General features: G+C 36.9%; 1 non-coding gene across 1 annotated transcript; it reads left to right on the top strand.

Annotated features, from left to right (window-relative positions):
* The first annotated feature begins 200 nt into the window (after positions 1-200).
* Positions 201-308, top strand: LOC112781594 (small nucleolar RNA R71). The gene has a single exon (XR_003192362.1). It is a non-coding gene; the product is annotated as a small nucleolar RNA R71 (small nucleolar RNA).
* The last annotated feature ends 6,504 nt before the right edge of the window (positions 309-6,812 follow it).

Below are 6,812 nucleotides of genomic sequence, written 5' to 3' on the forward strand. Positions count from 1 at the left end.
TTCTTCTGAGGCGTCCCATTGCTCACAGGATTCCTCTCAAAAGTGTACATGAACTGGTTATTGGCAACCATGTCAATGAGTTCTTGAGCTTCTGCAGGCGTTTTCTTTAGGTGAATGGATCCACCTGCAGAAGTATCCAATGACATCTTAGCTAATTCAGACAGACCATCATAGAATATATCCAGGATGGTCCATTCTGAAAGCATGTCAGAAGGACACTTTTTGGTCAGTTGCTTGTATCTCTCCCAAGCTTCATAGAGAGATTCACCTTCTTTCTGTCTGAAGGTTTGAACATCCACTCTAAGCTTGCTCAGCTTTTGAGGAGGAAAGAACTTGGCTAAGAAAGCCGTGACCAGCTTATCCCAAGAGTTCCGGCTATCTTTGGGTTGAGAGTCCGACCATACTCTAGCTCTGTCTCTTACAGCAAAAGGGAAAAACATGAGCCTGTAGACTTCAAGATCTACTCCCTTAGTCTTAACAGTCTCACAGATCTGCAAAAATTCAGTTAAGAACTGAAAAGGATCTTCAGATGGAAGTCCATGGAACTTGCAGTTCTGCTGCATCAGAGAAACTAATTGAGGTTTCAGCTCAAAATTGTTTGCTCCAATGGTAGGGATGGAGATGCTTCTTCCATGTAAATTAGAATTAGGTGCAGTAAAGTCACCAAGCATCCTCCTTGCATTATTATTATTTTCGGCTGCCATCTCCTCTTCTTGTTCGAAAATTTCTGAAAGGTGCTTGCTGGATTGTTGTAATTTAGCTTCTCTTAGTTTCCTCTTCAGAGTCCTTTCAGGTTCTGGATCTGCTTCAACAAGAATATTCTTGTCCTTGCTCCTTCTCATATGAAAAAGAGGGAACAGAAAAATAATAATAATAGGGATCCTTTTTACCACAGTATAGAGGTCCCTGTGTGAGTAGAAGAAAAGAAGAAGAGAAAATCTGAACTCAGAGAGAGAGAGGGGGTTCGTATTTTTGGTGAGTGAGGGAGAGATGTTAGTAGATGAATAAATAAATAGAAGGAGATGAGAGAGAAGGATTTTCGAAAATTATTTTTGAAAAGGGGTTAGTGATTTTCGAAAATTAGGAGAAGAAATAAATTAAAATTGAATTTTGAAACAATTAGTTAATTAAAAAGAATTTTTGAAAAAGAGGGAGATGTTTTCGAAAATTAGAGAGAGAGGGTTAGTTAGGTAGTTTTGAAAAAGATAAGAAACAAACAAAAAGTTAGTTAGTTAGTTGAAACAAATTTGAAAATCAATTTTAAAAAGATAAGAAGATAAGAAGTTAGAAAAGATATTTTAAAATCAAATTTTTGAAAAAGATATGATTTTGAAAAAGATAAGATAAAAAGATATTTTTGAAAAGATATGATTGAAATTAGTTTTGAAAAAGATTTGATTTTTAAAATCACAATTAATGACTTGATTCACAAGAAATCACAAGATATGATTCTAGAATTTAAAGTTTGAATCTTTCTTAACAAGCAAGTAACAAACTTGAAATTTTTGAATCAAAACATTAATTGATGATGTTATTTTCGAAAATTATGTGATAAAGATAAGGAAAAGATTTTTTGAAAAATATTTTTAAAATTTTCAAAAATAAATAAGAAAATTGAAAAAGATTTGATTTTTGAAAAAGATTTTGAAAAAGATAAGATTTTTAAATTGAAAAATTGATTTGACTCATAAGAAACAACTAAATTTTAAAAAGTTTTGAAAAAGTCAATCCAAATTTTTGAAATTTTAAGAGAGAAAAAGGGAAAGATATTTTTTTTATTTTTGAATTTTTAATGATGAGAGAGAAAAACATGAAAAATAATGCAATGCATGAAAGTTATGGATCAAAACAATGAATGTATGCAAGAATGCTATGAATGTCAAGATGAACACCAAGAACACTTTGAAGATCATGATGAACATCAAGAACATATTTTTGAAAAATTTTTTATGCAAAGAAAACATACAAGACACCAAACTTAGAAATCTTTCATGTTCAGACACTATGGATGCAAGAATGCATATGAAAAACAAGAAAAGACACAAAACAAGAAAACATCAAGATCAAACAAGAAGATTTACCAAGAACAACTTGAAGATCATGAAGAACACTATGAATGCATGAATTTTTTGAAAAATGCATGAACATGCAATTGACACCAAACTTAAAATCTGACTCAAGACTCAAACAAGAAACACAAAATATTTTCGATTTTTATGATTTTATTAATTTTTTTTAATTTTTTTTTTGGATTTTTCGAAAATTATTTGAAAAAGAAAAATAAGGATTCCAAAATTATTAATATGAATTCTAGGAATCTTGCATTCTTAGTCTAAAGCTCCAATCTGAGGGTTAGACATGGCTTAATAGCCAGTCAAGCTTTAGCATGTAAATCAGGTGGATCTGGAACAACAGCAGGTGAATTAGAAACAACTAGCTTGCTCTTGATAATATTGGGTTGGGAGCCCCATTCCAAATGAATTTAGACATGGCTTTATAGCCAGTCAGGCTTCAACATGCTTCATGAAACACTAGAATTCATTCTTAAAAATTCTGAAGAAAAAATATATTTTATTTTTTTTGAAAACATTTATTTATTTATTTATTTATTTATTTTCGAAAACAGATGAGAAATTTTTGAAAGATTTTTTTGAAAAAAATTTTTCTGAAAATAAAATAAGAAGAAAATTACCTAATCTGAGCAACACGATGAACCGTCAGTTGTCCAAACTCGAACAATCCCCGGCAACGGCACCAAAAACTTGGTGCATGAAATTGTGATCTCAGGCAATGGCGCCAAAAACTCTGTACGCACGTCTTAATAAATTGTTTTTCATTCACAACTTCGATACAACTAACCAGCAAGTGCACTGGGTCATCCAAGTAATAAAACCTTACGTGAGTAAGGGTCGATCCCACGGAGATTGTTAGTATGAAGCAAGCTATGGTCACCTTGTAAATCTCAGTCAGGCGGATATCAAATAGTTATGGAGTTCTCGAAAATGAATAATAATTAAATAGAAGATAAAGATAGAAATACTTATGTAATTCATTAGTGGGAATTTCAGATAAGCGTATAGAGATTCGTTCGTTCCTCTGAACTTCTGCTTTCCTGCTGTCTTCATCCAATCAGTCCTACTCCTTTCCATGGCTGGCTTTATGTAAGGACATCACCATTGTCAATGGCTACTTTTCATCCTCTCTGGAAAATGGTCCGATGCGCTGTCACTGCATGGCTAATCGTCTGGAGGCATCACCGTGGTCAATGGCTGCATCCTATCCTCTTGTGAAAATGGTCCAAATGCTCTGTCACAGCACGGCTAATCATCTGAGGTTCTCGATCATACTGGAATAGGATTCACCCTCCTTTTGCGTCTGTCACTACGCCCAGCACTCGCGAGTTTGAAGTTCGTCACAGTCATTCAATCCCAGAGTCCTACTCGGAATACCACAGACAAGGTTTAGACTTTCTAGACTCTCATGAATGCCGCCATCAATCTAGCTTATACCACGAAGATTCTGATTAAGAGATCCAAGAGATACTCATTCAATCTAAGGTAGAACGGAAGGGGTTGTCAGGCACGCGTTCATAAGGAATGATGATGATTGTCACGTTCATCACATTCATGTTGAAGTACGAATGAATATCTTAGAAGCAGAATAAGTTGAATTGAATAGAAAAATAGTAGTACTTTGCATTAATTCATGAGGAACAGCAGTGCTCCACACCTTAATCTATGGAGTGTAGAAACTCTACCGTTAAAAATACATAAGTGAAAGGTCCAGGCATGGCCAAATGGCCAACCCCCAAAACGTGATCACCGGATCAAAAATACAATCCAGGATGTCAAATACAATAGTAAGAAGTCCTATTTATACTAAACTAGTTACTAGGGTTTACAGAAGTAAGTATTTGATGCATAAATCCACTTCCGGGGCCCACTTGGTGTGTGCTTGGGCTGAGCTTGAAGTTTACACGTGGAGAGGTCATTCTTGGAGTTGAACACCAGTTTGTAATGTATTTCTGGCGTTCAACTCTGGCTTGTGACGTGTTTCTGGCGTTTAACTCCAAACTGTAGCGTAGAACTAGCGTTCAACGCCTATTTGCATCATCTAAACTCGGCCAAAGTATAGACTATTATATATTTCTCGAAAGCCCTGGATGTCTACTTTCCAACGCAATTGAAATCGCGCCATTTTGAGTTCTGTAGATTCAGAAAATCCACTTTGAGTGCAAGGAGGTCAGAATCCAACAGCATCAGCAGTCCTTCTTCAACCTCTGAATCTGATTTTTGCTCAAGTCCCTCAATTTCAGCCAGAAAATACCTGAAATCACAGAAAAATACACAAACTCATAGTAAAGTCCAAAAATGTGAATTTAACATAAAAACTAATGAAAACATCCCTAAAAGTAACTAGATTCTGCTAAAAACATACTAAAAATAATGCCAAAAAGTGTATAAATTATCCGCTCATCACCTGCACACCTGGTATTTTTCATAAAGTGTGCGTACGCACACTCTTGTGTGCACGCACACGCCAGGGCAAGTCTTTTGTTGGTGGCACCAGCATAGGTTGGGCGCTCGCACACCAAGTGATGTGTGCGCCCGCACGCATACGTGCGTACGCACACGTCCTGCTTTCTTTTTTGAGCTGTGTGCACGCACAGGTGTGTGCATACGCACACGCCCTATTTTTCAAAACCTTTATTTTTCTATTCTAATCATGGTTTTAAACTCTAAAATCCCTATTTTTGCCTTGTTAATCCTAGACCCTATTAGTAAGTTAGTAAATAGCAAGAGTTAGGGAGTTTGAGGTAACTTGGGAGTGAAGAAAAAGGTAAAAATGAGGAAAAGTGTAAAAAGGGAGTTGTTAATGAATGAGGTTGAACTGCAATGGATCTAATGAAAGATTAAAGAATGATTATGAATATGAACTGGCTTATGAATAATGAAATCTGAGATACGAGTTTCCTTGGGTAAAAAGCGTGGCTCGCCACCACGTGTTCCAGGTTGAATCTAGATACTCTGTTAACCCTACGTCGTAAGGGTGACCGGGCACGTATAAATTTCCAGGTATGGATAGGCCCCATGGAGTGATTATATGATGATTGAATATGAACTCTATGCATAAACTCTTGGGGATGCGCGACGGGGGACAGTCTATGGTTTTCGGACTTGTCGGGTTGGCTGGATAACCGACAGATGGGCCCCATCAGCCATAGGACAGGCATGCATCATATTGCATTTGTTTGATTGATTTCTATGCATTTCCTGAGTTTGCTTAATTGATATATATATCATCTGCTACCTGTTATACCTGCTACTTGTACTATCTGCTCGTTACATGTGCGTGAACTTGTTTGGTTGCTTGTTTCTGTTGCTTTATGAATGATGGAGGAAATGGAGACACTGTTTGGTGTTAGGTTAGGATTGAACTTGAGTAAGTTAGGTAGATTTAGAATACCTACCCTTGTTTATGGCTTCTGTTTAGTACTTAAGTTGGTTAATTGAATAACGGAGTTCTAGGATTACCTATGTCATTCTCAAGACCTTATTTATTATACGCGTGGCACTTTTACCATGCTGAGAACCTCCGGTTCTCATTCCATATTGTATTGTTGCTTTTCAGATGCAGGTCGAGAGGCTCCTCGCTAGGCGTATGGATCCTGGGAAGTGAAGTAGTCCATTGGGTGTATTTTGGTTTTCTATTTGTATATATGTACATATGTATCTAGCTTACTCTCCAAGTAACTTGTGTATGCTGCTCCTCTTAGAGGTTGAGGGAGAGATAGGAGTTTACTTGGTATTTTGGTGTATTTTGGGGATACTTATGTATGTTTATATGTATATATATATATCCTCCGGCCAGCCTTAGCTTTGCAGGCTGAGTCAGGGGCTAGTTATGCTGTTTCCTTAGCTTTCCTTTATTCTTTTGCTTATCTTTATCTTGTTCCTATTAGGTTTCTTAGCACGCAATTAATCCATTCCATTGAGCGCTGCGCTTTTCATTTTACGATTTTTGCTTACCCATTTTGATTTAAAGCTCCTAATATATTATCATCCTCTCTATTATGTATTTATTTTGCTGCTTAGAGATCCGTAACACCACACTACCTCTGTTCTATGACTTAAGCGTAAAACTCTGCGTAGTAGGGTGTTACATTATGGTATCAGAGCAGTTCGTTCCTATAGAGCCTGAGGGACGGGCTGTCTATGCTTCTGGGCATACTTTGGGTGTCTATACATGCTATTTAGGATATCTAACTGATATATGTAGCATGAATGTTCGTGAGCATGCATTTGGGACTCTTAAGCATTAAAATTGAGATATCAAAGCTGATCACCTTAATATCAATTATTTGGTGTGAACAGGGACTAAATGTTGACTCACGGATCCGAGCGAGGTAACTGGAAGGAAAATCCTAGGACCGAACCGATGCGGACCCCGAGATGGAAGCTTGGGTGCTGGTACGAGCAACATAGGTCAATATTATAGGTCCATGATCCTTACTGATTTCCTCAAGAGTGGTCCACCCCGGTTTAACGGAAATGCCAATGCATTAGAGGCTGATCAGTGGTTTCGAGATGTGGAGAGATTTTTATACACTCAGCACATACCGGAAGTATAGTCGGTGGAAATAGTGACTTACATGTTGGGGAAATACTCAGGAATGGTGGTAGGAGTTATATCATGCCTTGCAGATGGAGTTAACAGATATTCCTTGGAGTAGATTCAAGACAAAATTTTACGAAAAATATTTCTTACATGCGATTCGCATTGCAAAAGAATTGGAGTTAATGCAATTGAAG

This window comes from Arachis hypogaea, chromosome 19 (genome assembly GCF_003086295.3).
Source record: "Arachis hypogaea cultivar Tifrunner chromosome 19, arahy.Tifrunner.gnm2.J5K5, whole genome shotgun sequence".
Classification (NCBI taxonomy): domain Eukaryota; kingdom Viridiplantae; phylum Streptophyta; class Magnoliopsida; order Fabales; family Fabaceae; genus Arachis; species Arachis hypogaea.